This window comes from Larus michahellis, chromosome 4, assembly GCF_964199755.1.
Source record: "Larus michahellis chromosome 4, bLarMic1.1, whole genome shotgun sequence".
NCBI lineage: Eukaryota > Metazoa > Chordata > Aves > Charadriiformes > Laridae > Larus > Larus michahellis.
This window is the reverse complement of record NC_133899.1, coordinates 31,571,249-31,584,807: the sequence shown is the minus strand read 5'-3', so window position 1 is coordinate 31,584,807 and position 13,559 is coordinate 31,571,249.

Sequence of the window (13,559 nt, the reverse complement as noted above, 5' to 3'; positions counted from 1 at the left end):
AAACTCACCTATGTCCTAGCAGAATAGTGCGATTTTCCCCAGAAGAAACTGAAAATTTATCCATCTGCCTTGTGAAATGAAGGGCAGATACAAAGTTCTTTTTTTTCAGTGCATGTCATCATTAAAATCCTTGAACTAAATACGGTAAGAAAAAAAATAATTGAAATCCATTCAGTATAAATATAGATATGGTATCATGACATGCAAAATTGATCTCTCTAAAAGTAGTGGAGGAAAAAAGCTTTTCAATGTAAATATGTAACTAATATGTCAATTAGACAGTTCATAAGATATTCATAATATAGTATGACAAGTTGCAATATGGTATAAAGTAGAGAGAGGGAGGTGAGAAAATGGGAAGTAAATTCTGATTTCTAGCTTTTCAGCTGGGGGAAGAACAAACACATAGTCTGTGAAAAAATAAGAGACAATATGCATGAAAAATTTAGATACTTTTAAATTATTTTAATTACTATCCAACAAATGTTGCCTACAGCTAACAGAGTGAAAATGATTAGAAGGAAGACTTTGATTTTTCAATAAGCTCCTCTAATGAGGGAAAAAAATAAAATGATAACACTTTGTTGCTTGTATTACAGTACCATGTACAGCTACAATCTGGGTCTCATTATGCTAGAAACTGTTCAAATACAGGTAGAAAAATGGTGTCTTTCCCAAAGGAGCTGCAAACTAATTCATACAAAGGAACAAACAAGACTAACGTACAATAATAAGGAACAGATGAAGGAAAGTAAAGGAATAAGAAGAATCTGCTTTTGTTTGCCCCATATGTATGCAATAGAGCTGGAAGGAGAAAAGTATTTTGATTTCTCAGGGAACCTTGATGTTCCAATAGTTTGAAATTGTCTGTAAAAAGGACTGGAGCCCGAGTTGTTGGATACTTGAGTGTCGGCCATGGCTCTCGCCATGACCCTGGTATCTCTGAGCTCTCCAATCACCATGACACTGTGCTATGCCTGGTAGCCTGCCCTGGACTGCAGGCATTATAAGCCCAAGGGTCCTTAATCTTCAGGCAGTTTGCCTAGCAAGATTTGTAGAAGCTGTGGGAGCTGGAAGCCATGGTGCTCAGGGAGACTACCAGCTGGGCTGCTCAGAAGCCGGGGCTGGCATAGCTCCAGTGGAAGCTTGCCTGTTTTCCGAAGGAATTTAATTGAATACTTGTCGGTATGAAATGTTTCTGTTCGGTAAATTGAGACATTCCAAAGAAAAAAAAATAGTCGAAGGGTTTGTTTTCCACCAGATGTAGAGAGCAGGTACCTGACTTCTATTTTGACAAATTTAAATATACATATATGTATTTTATGAGATAGAAGGGTAAGGCGATCCTGGGCATTTTTCTGCCTCTTCTTCATTAGGCATACTGTATTATTTTCTTATTTATTTGTTTGCAGCAGTGCTTAGGAATCCAGAACTTTATTGTGCTCATCAGTATCAAAACACAGAACAAAATAGCCTAAATGCTTTTGTGAGAGTCTTATGGTTAGAAGTGAGTTGGAGGAGAGCTCTGAGGAAGGACAGGGTAAGCTCTCCATAACCTAATGCAAGGGGGTGTAACTTTCATCAAAGAGCGTGTGTGGTTGAAGGGCAGCATGGAGAACGGAGCCTGGGAGTGCTACAGCAGTGTGGGACATGGGCTGGAGATAAGGAGCAGCAGGATTTACAGTATAGGAGAGTTGAAGTCAGAATACAATATAAGGGTTGGGCTGGTTGAGCTGAGGTGATTTAGCAAGTAACTTGCAAGTAGTTGAGCTGATCTGTTATTGGGAGCTCGCTGCAAAGTTAGACACTGGGTCTTTAAGAGACTGGGTCTTCATAAAAATCTGAAAAATAGAATCCTAGGCATCTTACATTGGACTCTCAAAACTGTTGGCACTGACATTTCCTAATTTTTGAGTGCTTGGCTTTGAAACCTTGACAATGTTGGTGGTTTTTTTAATAAATGTTCTGCATATTCAGGCATTTTCAATTCTTTGATTATAGTTCAGAAAAAAGAAAAAAAAAGCAAACCACAAAAATCAACCCTTACCCCTTTCCTGTTTGTGAACCGTCTTGCTGGATTTATTATTTTGTACTGTGTTCTTGGAGGATGCAGAGAAGGTTTCCACCGCATTTCATTGGAGATTAGTGTGCTCACAGTAAAAGTGAGCCATGGGGTATCAAACCCTAATCTCTGTCGATCTCCTGGAGCAGCCTATTTTCTCTTTACTTTTGCAACGCTCCCTCTCTTAATGCCTCTTCCTTGCCTGCAGCCACTTCATTAGAAAGCCTGCAAAATGGAAGAGGCGGATGTATTTAATGTTGATTGGTGTCAAGACCAAAGGAAAGACACTTTTTGGCTGCTTCCTTGTACGTAAGGATGTTCCACCTCAGCTGAACAAGACGGACGAGGCATGGGGCATTAGAATTAGGAAAAAAAAAAATTTTTTTTTTTTTTTTTGTGGTTGGACTCGATGATCTCAGAGGTCCCTTCCAACCACTAAGATTCTGTGATTCGAAGTTGGTTTGTGCTGTGCAGGGAGCATCATTGCTTTTAAATCGATAGGGAGCTATTCATTGCATTGCTTTTTTGCTGAAACTAGATCTGAGATTCTCATAATTAAGCAGGCTGGATGAAGAAAATGCCTTCCTTCATCAAGATCAGGAATTATATGTTGTTTTAACCATAGTGCTCTGCAATAACTACTAGTTTTCTGCTTGGTATTTTAAGGATATACAATCCATGGATGCTAATGTATCTGCATGAGAGATTGTCATGATTTAGAGCCAATATTTGGCAGAAACAATAGAACAGACTCACAAACAGGTGGTTCTCATCACTGAATGCATAATGCTGTATGTATGCATTTTAGCCTTTTGCCTAACGTCCTGATCCTGTAGAGAATGCAGTTCTTTCAGGACATAGATGGGGATGCATTTGCTGGAAAAGGTAACCGTGTACTTCCTTCACTGAAGCATCCCACTTGGTACTTGTATAAGTATGTCTAGGCAATCAGGTTAACCAACAGCACATAATCTGTCATTGCTAAGGACAGCATTGCTGTTTTGTGTACATAAGAAAGGAAAATATATTTAGAGTGAATGTGGATGTCCTGTTCTTCATTCATGTGTGACCAAATTCTAATCTCTTTCAGTCTGCCATAAATCCAGAATAACCAACTGAAGTCAGTGTAGTTCCTGGGGATTTGTGCTACTGTAAATGAGAACAGAACAGAGAATTTTTTCTCCCTCTCTCTCCTAATAGTGAGAGTAAAAGCTGGAATGTCATTCTGACTATACTTCTTTGCTTTGCTCATGTTGTCATCATTTAAACCTTCTTTTTTTCATATATTTGGAATATAACAGAAGGAGAGCCTTGATGGTTTCTTATTTTACAGGAATATAAACATTAAAAGTCATTTTTCTTTTACACATGACTTAGGAAGCATAATTTACTTGAAGGGACCCTATTATATACTCAGTACTGTATTTGTTTATCTAATTGAATAGAAGAGCATTTACTGCAGTTTCAAAGTTAAGCCAATAAACATTTGTCTTCATATTGAGCAGCGATGTTTGACAATTGGATTGGGCAACACCCATTTTAACTTAGGTTTATTTTATAGTATTGATGAAGCAAAAGTCCGAGTACATTTTCACTCCCTTGCTTGCACTGTTGCCACAAGTTGTATATTTGGCAAAAGATGCCGAAAGCCTTTCTTACAAGTTGCCCATGTTACTTACATCCTCCTTGTTTCCAACAGCACTGGCTCGCCTCACACCTTTACATTTTGCTTCACATATCCCGGGATACATTCTGTGTGCAACAAGGCATAGAGAAATGAGCGGTAGCATTTTAAATGGACCTACATGTATAATTCCTGTTAAGAGCAAAGCAGTGGAAAACAACCGACCTTTTTCTCTTCCGTGCCGTGCTCACACCAAAACCTCTGTCCATCCACTCTGCCCACTTGAAGTCCAGAACACCATGCTGATAAGACTGCTTAAAAAGCTTTTATTTTTCCCTGTCAGTTAGATGATGCTGTTGGGATTCTTAGCCATAAAAATATTTAAGATTGTTGTATTTATTTTTTTTTTTTTTTACTCTATAAATGACGTTCTGGATTGTGCTGCCTGTATCGAATAACTCCTGGAAGATCCCTCTTAATCAGTTCCTTTTGGGAACTCGTTCTGAAGCCACGCCAGTGCCTGCAGTGCATGGGGACTACAGATGAGATCTTTGTTACAGAAGCATGAGATCAATTCCCCATTCCAGCCCATGTAGTAAGTGCATTCCTGACTGAATGTTACATCGTTTTTATTTTCCTGGGACAGCATTGCACTTTGTCTCCTCGCTGAAAGAGCCATGTTCATTAGATACAGGAAGTTCTGCTAAACATCCATAACGTTACATTAACAGCTGCTGGTAGATCTTTGAATGCCCAATGATCAGGGGAGAGTTTGCAAGAGATTTGGTGCTTCTTTGCTGTGATTGTTTTCTTGAGCATGCTTCACAATCTAAACTTCTGTAAAAAAAAAGGGGCAGTTAATCCTCAAAGTTGCGAAGAAAACTTAAAACGTGCACCAGATGGAAGTCAATGGACTAGTGTCTGCAAGCAGACAGATATGCCGAGAAGCAGTCTGAAGGCTGATACTATTTGGAATAAAGGAAAAGGAGCTGCAAAGCAGGCATGCAACGTAGGTATCATCAATCCAGTACAGGGAATCTGCAAGTCTGCAGTGAGCCCTGTCTTGTTGTACATCATTGATAGGTTTGTTTTTGCCGGTGGCTCAAGAGAAACCCAATTTTCTCTCCTGTTGATTTGTGCTCGCTCTGTTTTGTATAGACAACTCCCATTACTTCCTTTGGCAGTGCACACGGATAGCTGACTCAGTAACGGAGCTGACCGGAAAAAAAAGATTTCCAATCTATAGAAAATGAATTTGTATTTCTCCGCTTGTTTTCTTCACTTCCCAAGCAGGGACAACAGACTGCTAAACAAAAACTGTTTTTAAAGGTCTGGGTAGAAGAAAAACATTTTTTCACAACTACAAAAAAAGAGAAAAGATTATGACTAATGAATGATGAGATGTTTGAGTTCAGTTGTTTTTCTCAGCATCTCTCGTGGGTGAGCTTTAGCAGGATTTCTAACCTCTCCAGAATAATCGGTTATTTAAGTCACCACGAGTACTGCATGTCCAGCTCCAATTTAGCCTGTGGGAAAAAGCCCTCTGCTGACATAGTGTTGCTGGTTTTGGTAGAGGAAAATAAATCCCTACATCCTCCTGGCTGTCACCTCTGAAATGGTAAAACAATAGGATAATCAAAGAAATGCCCATCTGATGGGTGTCGACGTTTGCATGCAGCACCTTGCAACACATCTAGGTGACTGGCAGCTTTAGGTTGTCGGTGCTGTTAGTAATGCATGTGCAAGACCATACAAGGTACCATTTGCTTTAATAGTAGTAATTAGTAGATTTTAGGAAAATGAGGTCTAATCCATTCATGGATGGCTCTGGGACAAGGATTGTATCCCATGCTTGTCACCAGTGAATGCCCCTCTCAAGGTATACAGTGTCCAGTGTGTGTTTTGCCAGATATTACTGCAAGATCCGTACAGCAGACCATGTATTTCTTACGTTAGGTACATTGCACAGGAAGCCTGGGCCTCAAACAGCTGCATGCTCTCAGTAATACCTGCTGTGTTGTCCAGTTCAGTTCAGGTCTCAGCTTCTACTTGCAAAAAAATTGCAGTGTCTTTGTGTGCCTGGTTTTGCCTCATGCACCCATACAGGGAGATGCTGTATTGCACTGCGATACCAAGAATTAGTGGTAGGAAGCTCCAGTGAGGCAAGTTTGAATGAGAAATAAGACATGCATTTCCGACAGTGGGGGTCATTCACCACTGGAGCAAAAGTTCCAAGGGAAACCATCTCCAGCTAGCTGACAGTTAATACCATATTTTTTTGAAGTTTGTGGAGAAGTTGACAGATCCCACCAAGTTTCAGCTGTTACGGGCTGTGTGACCAAGGCAAATAGGGATTTATCGGGGGAGAAGTGCATGGCAGAAAACACCTTGGTTCCAGTCCACCACTACCTCGTGTCTCCTCTTCCCTGGTGTCCCTCCTGTGTTCACAGCAGAGGACAACCTGGAGTGCTGGTGTCTTTTCTACCTGCAGCTCAGTGACATCAGGGCTGCTCCCATGGTATGTGAGGTGATGATGGGGAAAGAGGACTTAGGTTTCATGTTTCTGCCTTTTCACCCTTCCTCTTACCCTTCCCTCCCTTGATTTTGGGGAGTTCAGTGCTGCTGGGAGAAAAGGGTGGGAGATCTGGCTTTAAAGGAGATGAATCCTAGAACAGGAGTCTTCAGGCTGTTATTTCTAGCTGGTCACAGATAATAAAATAAATCTCTGCTATCAGATGCTACATCCAGACAGGACAAGATGCTTGGAGCCCTCAAGTGTTGTTAGTATCTGCTGTCAGCAAACAGTATAAAAAATGTATCACTCGAACCCCGAAGTCCTGGAGATTGGCCATGATATAATGAGGATTCAAAATAAATAAGCATTTCAATTTTCCTGAACTAGGAGTCTTTAAGGCTTTTGTGTTTTTCTGCACAAACTTGGAGGCTTGAAATGAATTATTTAGGTGAAAGATGAGTCTTTTTTGTGGTTATGATTACTTGTCTTCATATACTTAGACACCCAGTACTGTAGGATAAAAAACATATCAGAAGCCTTGTGATGATATCCTTAAAACTGGCAACATTGGATGCTGTTGTACCAGAGAATGGGACTGTTACGAGACTGAAGATGAATTCCTGGGTTTAGTGGCAGAAGTAATTTTAACTGTTGCCCACATGTGTTTAATAAAACTAGATTTCCATCTTTCCAACTGCAGTTTTAGTCATAGCAGCATATTTTGCAGTTCCCACTCAAGCGAAGCTGTATGTGATAGTAATGGCAATGCTGTTGAAGCCGTGAGAGTCATACCAAACATCATTGCAATGGGTATCACACTTCTCAGCTAGCAAACTGAGCAGGAAAATGTTAAATCTCCTCCAGCAAAGCTGTAATGGGAGACACTCCAGCCATCTTTACCTCCTAAGTCACTTGCAAACCAAGAAGGAGATCCTCCAAATTAAGTCATCTGTTTGCTTCATTCTGAAAGATTTTTATTAAAATGAAAAGTGTTGTCTGTTTCTTCTCCCAGACAGAAAACAAACATTGGCATCTAGAGTGGCCGAAGACGAATACTCAGTGCTGGGCAACTTGATTAAAGTGTATTCCTTGTAATGAGCGGTGCCTCCCTTATCCTGCCATTGTGTTCAGACAAAAAAACAAAACAACAACGGCCTGCCCTTTCCCATTGTATAGTCACATTTTCCAAGTTCAGCCAAAATGGGTTTTATAAAAAGCTTTTTTAAAAAAAAATAAAAAATTATGAACTTTGTCTTTTAGTAAACCACTGAGGCAACTCTTAAATTAAAGCAATATCTTGTGCATTTTCTGCATAGGAAAACTGTTGAAGTTAGTGCTCTATCTAACCTGCCGAAGGAGGAAAATAATAGTGATAAAAACGGTCATGGAATAAATGTTATCTCAGCTTTGCTTAAAGGCTTGCTATTAAAATTGAAGCTGAATTTTACCTAAAACGCTAGGGAAGGTAATAGAAGAAGAAGTGATTTGCAGCAGAATATAGTGTGTTTGTACTGTTATATTTTTATCACTGCCATCATCAATACCAACATCTACATTTATCTGCCAGTGTACATTAAACTAGCAATCCACTCATGTATTAACAGACATTATTAGCTGTAATAGCCCAATTCAGTCAGCTCTAATTGGAGAATCCCATAGTCTCTGCATCATGTTTGCCATTACCCAGAGACAGTTGCTTGTGGGCATTCACCTGTGTGCAAACTGGGCAGGAAAAAATTAAAATTGTGCGTCGTATGCTTACATTTTGGAAACATTAAAAAGATGCTGTAGTCAGTAGACAGATACAGGTATCCTCAAAAAAAAAAAAATCAAAGAAAACCTGAGTCTTAGGCTAAGCCATGTCCTCAGCTCTCTTTTGTGGCACTTTTATTTGTTTCAAAGAGTCGTCACGGATTTTCCTCGGTGTCTTTATATGCTGACTTTTACTGTACTGGTTCCACCACCATCAGACTCGGTAAACAAGGATGTGCCCAGGGAAAAACAGACATGGTTAAAAAGGTCTGTGTTACCAGCCAAAATCTGGTTAGGTTAGTATGGGCTTCTAGCAGCCAAAATAAAACAGTTGTGCAGGGCCAAGAATTTTGAGATAGAGAGGGCTGGAGGAATTCTAACTATGCTACAGAAGTGGAAGCAACAGGACTTGGCAAAATCCTTGATCTGGGTAGAGAAACAACGCACCTCGCTAGCCAAACAACAGGGTGGTGTCAAAAGACAGAGTGAGATGGCAAAACCCTTGGGCAGAGACGAGAGAGGATATCCAGGAAGGGGTGTTTGAGAACTGGGTCTGGATGAAGATGAAAAGTTAGCTCTAATGAAATACCCATTTGCTCAGATTTTTGGTTCAGTGTAAATATAAATTCCTGACTTAAAATTCTTCTTTAGTATGATCAAGGGATCTGTACTGACCAAATAATCCTGAGAGATCCAACAAAAACACAGTGTTCTTGAGATACATAGATAAATGTAATATGTGTACCTCCATCCGTAATTACATATGTGTGTTAAATGGAGATGGTTTGACATAATAGTTTAAATAATAGAGACAAATATTTCATACTAAAATAGTATTAAATAATTACAGCAAAGAATCTGATTTCCTTGTGCTTAACTTCTGCTCTGTATCAACACATTTGTGTTCAGATTTTCTTCTTTTCCATCCTTATTTTAGGGATAATTGCATTCACTATAGCTGCTTCACTAATAGAAAGAAATTTATCTGTGAACCTGCATCAGGGGAGCTTAACATATAAATGCCTGTTTCGCAAGAGAATTAGCAAAGTGATGTGGATATTTTTATAGTCCCCTATTGCACACAAATGTGTATTGATTGAGAGGAAAGCAGTGCACATACCGATTTCTCAGCACAAAAGAGAGAGATGCACTCAGACAACATGGCATTTTTGCCGTATGATTTTCTTTGGTTTTAGCACCAAGTTCAATATAAAAGGCAGGTACTTTCAGTTAATTAAAATTACACATTTTATCCAGGAACACATCAATAGATAGGCGTGTAAAAGGCAGAGATTTTATCTCACTCAAAGAGAACATGGGTTTGGTTGACTCTTACTCTTTGAATTTGTGTTTGTGGCTTATTACCATTGTAATCAACAAAATATAAATCTCCTCCTAAGTGCTCGCTTGAACCTGACAGCTCTGAGGGAGCATTTTACAGCAGGACCCCTCCATCCAAGCCCCCGGACTGCTCAGGGTCTTTTTTTCTTCTTGCGCCGGAGCTGACAGAGCTCGCAGATGTGGCATTGGGGGTGATTCAGCATAAAATAACCCCGGCGTCACTCTGCTGGCGTCTGGCACCCGGAGCCTGGGTTGCCGTAGCAGAAGAGATGCACGTGCCCCTGCAGGGCTTGGAGCCCGCCGAAGGGCGGAGACACGGCTTGTGCCAAAATATGCAAAGAATTGAAATGAAGATTCTCCTAACCCTATACAACGTGCATTTTCAAAAAATGCCTAGATCTCTCATCAAAGCAAAATGTAATTAGGAGTATTACTGCATGCCTTCTTAATTGGAACAGCTTGTGACAGAGAAGTATTTGGGAGGATTTCAACCTGACAACAAAGTGCAAGCGTTGTGCGTGCTGTGCTCGGGTGGAAATGCAGCCCAGCACATCCACGTACACGCGGAGCAGCTGAATGGCCAGGGTTGGAGGGACTGCCAGGGTGCCCAGAGGGATTGACATGCAGAAAAGCTCAGAGCTGACGCTGTAGTCGCAATAACATGCTGTTAAAATTCTTCTAGACTGCTAAATGAGATGAAGTCACTTCCCTGCGCGCAGTAATGAGCATGTTAACAAGTCATGTAGTGTTGTAAGTGAAATCTTTCCTCCAGAAGTATAAAGGAGTGATCAGAATTTTGCCCTGTCTTGCAGTTTTTGTCCCAAACTCGAAGCCAGTGCTGCCAACAAACATGCGGTCAGTCCAGAAAACTTTATTCTTGTGATACCCAGCCGCGAGAGTGAGACACAAGCAAGTGGATGGGAGGAATTCCCATAGACAGAGTGATGGAGAGAGACCAGCAACATAGAACAGGATTCAGGCACAGTTAGGGAGGGATTGGCACCAAGGGGGTAAAAGATGCCTTCATTCTTCTTGTGCAATGGCTCTGCACTGCCGTGGCCAGAGGAATAATATGCCAGGGGACTACTCACCCAGATAGTCTGGCTATGGGCCAGGTATTAATTTCTCTGGGTTCCTGTGTGGGAGCAGGGAAAGTGAAGAAAAGTGTTAGAAATGAAATAAGATGACAGTGTTAACGATGTCTGCCGCAGGGTTTCTTCTTAGACAGTACACTGCTCACACAGCCCTAGAGTAAATGTAGAAATAGGTTTGTTATATTTTATTGGTACTACTACTAATTTTCATATGATTAATAAAATATTTTTAAATTTTTTTTCTCCAATACTTCTCTTGGTGGAAGGTGAATGTAGACGGAAAGATTTATTTTAACACAGTGCATTGAGAAAAGCTGTTGCCTGACATTCAATAGTTAAGTTATGAAGTATTGGACACTGGAGTAATAAAAACCTACTTGCTTTGATCTTGTAGTTAAAAAATGATTAAAGTATAGAATTGCATGTGCCGACATTAGACCTCCACCCACAGAGAGATTTAAAGCTGTCGGGGGAAAAAGGAAAGTTGAAAGACAGCTTAAATATAATAATTCAGAAATTGAACTGCTTTGTTATTTCAAAGGTGGTCAGAGTAAAAGGGATTTTTCATACCCTATTTGTTATACTAGATCTAAGAACCTTATCCCAAGACATTTCTTCTTGCATACAACCAAGGGCTGAAAATTGCTAAGAAAAGGTAGCATATCAGAGATATGCTGTGTTTCCATACTTTCTGCTGAGCTGAACTCAGTGAATTTGCAGCCTTGAGGATTACCTCTTCCTCTCTTGGTACCTCCACGCTGCTCAGGGTGACCCCTGCCCTCCCTTCTGCTCGTGTGCTGCAAATAAATAGAAAAGACCAGAGTATTCAGTAATGCAGTCTGCAGGGATGAAAAGCTTTCTTCTTTTAATTGTATGCATATTGTCATCTCCCAGGCACAGAAAATTACCTTGTGGAATTGCAATTATGAACTTATTACTGGTTTATCTAATTGTTAAAGAATACAGAGATGTGTTGAGTTGGATTTCTGGCCCCTGCCATGTAAACTGCTCCAGTGAAGGCACACCCTTACACCCACACACAATCCTGATTTAAGTCAGTAGGAAGCCTCTGTTTTTGCATAATCATTTTGTAGCCAGTATAGAAGACTTAAGAAAATATATTAGCTGATGCTTGCAGGATTACATCTGCCCAGCCAGGCTTCTTAGTTCTTTTGTAGCGACGGCTCTGTTAGTGCAAAGACAATATTTGATCTTGCAGTGTCCTTGATTATATTAGATAATTTTGATTCGCTGTCCAATTACAGTTCCTTGGCCTTTTGTCAAACATTCTTCAAGAAAAGGAAAGACTTTTATGATAAAAAAACACAGTAGCATTCATTGGAAATGACCCTGGAGGTCAGACAGAACATTAGATCAAGGACAGTGAATCGGGTTTCAGTAGTGCTGGGTTCATTAGTATAGACATGATGATCCTGATCAGAAATTGCAGTTTGACTGATGTTAATGTTACTGTTTTATGAGAATAAAGACCTAGGAAACACATGTCATCTGAGACATGAGATATACTAGGACAAGAAGACTTTAAGACTCAGATTTCTGGGGTCAGCTTTCATTTATAGAGGAATCATAATTTTTGCATTTGAATTGACTCCCGTGTTATCAATGTCCTGCTGTTCTACTGTATTCTTTACCAGATGTTCATTGCTGAAGCACACACTTCAGAAAACATGTTGGTTTTAGGGATCAGTAGGATTTTTGTAACTCACTGTTTTGGTACACCTTGCCCTTCTCAATATCAAAATTTAAACACTGTGAGTCTGGCTGCTAGGGTGTACAAGAACCTCATTTTGTCCCTCCAACCAGCAAGGATCCACTAGGACCATGAAGAAGTCCTAGTCTGCTGCAGGACAAGCTCCTGAGGCACCAACATTGTCTTTTGGGAAAGCCACACTCATCTTCCCCATGTGGACAAGGGAACCTTCCAACCATGCAGAGCTTCCCTTGTGTTGTTTCCTTAAAGGGACATTGAATTAATTGCTGTCCTAATCAGCTGCAAAGCATGGAGATCCACAGCAGGAAGCAATTTCAGATGAGAAAAATAGTGGTAAACTCCCAGATTCTTCTGTCTGAAGGTTTGTTTCCTGGGCAATTTTGTGTTTTCTTTCCTCTGTGATCGGGAAGGTGCTCCCAGGGACAGCAACCTGGCATGGTAAGACAGGGTTTGCCTCTTGGAAGGGCAAGGAGCATCTGCAGGTGCAGGTGCAGGTGCAGTCCCCAGCATCTCAGTCCTTTTGGGGTACTGGTCTTTGAAGGCCTTTAGGGACTGTTTTAGCATATCGCTTAACCTGAAGTTAGGCTTACTAACAACTGGAAGTAAAAGCATAAAAGCATGATGTAGTAGGGGATGTAGGAGAAGTGCATAACACATGGATTAGGTTTAAATGGGGAAAACCATTTTTTTCCCACAGAAAAGCATGGCAAAGGAGATCTTCATGTCTTGGCCAGCTTCATCTGCAGTGACAAACATTATCTGGCTATAGAGATATGTCCATTGGGAAATGGGCACTCTCAGGCAGAGCTGTAAAAGAGAGGTGTCCAGTCAGATTCATGGAGAACAGGCCATCACATGCCTTTGAGTTCCTCTGAAAATGGATAACATGAGGTATTTAGAGTTCATTTCAGAGGGCTAAGGTTTCACTTGGGGTTTTACCACAGCGTGATGGAAATGGACATGTTTTAAATGGTCAAATCCTCTATGCCAAACACAAATAAATAACGCTTTCAAGTTAAAATAGCAAAGAACATCTTGAAACTTATATCTATAGAAATAAGCCCTCTAGCTAATAGTAAATGACTATTTATAATTGCTGGTTGGGATGCCTGACATCAGATGGTTGTACTAGTAATATGAGAACGGTATCTGACAGGTTGGGAAAAACACATGGCAGGAGATGGGAATATTGATTTGTAGGCAAAATTTGGAAGTGGGGGGAGGGAGACAACAGCCAAGAATGTGCTTTACTTTTTAAGAAAGTGACATTCCTGCCACCAAAACAAAAACCTGAGAAAGAAAGCACATTCCAAAATGATATCATCGCATTCTTTCTATACGGACAAACATGAGGTGCTGTAGCTGCTGTTTCCTGCGTTTGTGATTTCCCTCAGAGTGTTTCAGCAAGAGATGTTTTCAAATAGGAAGAGAAATTCAGT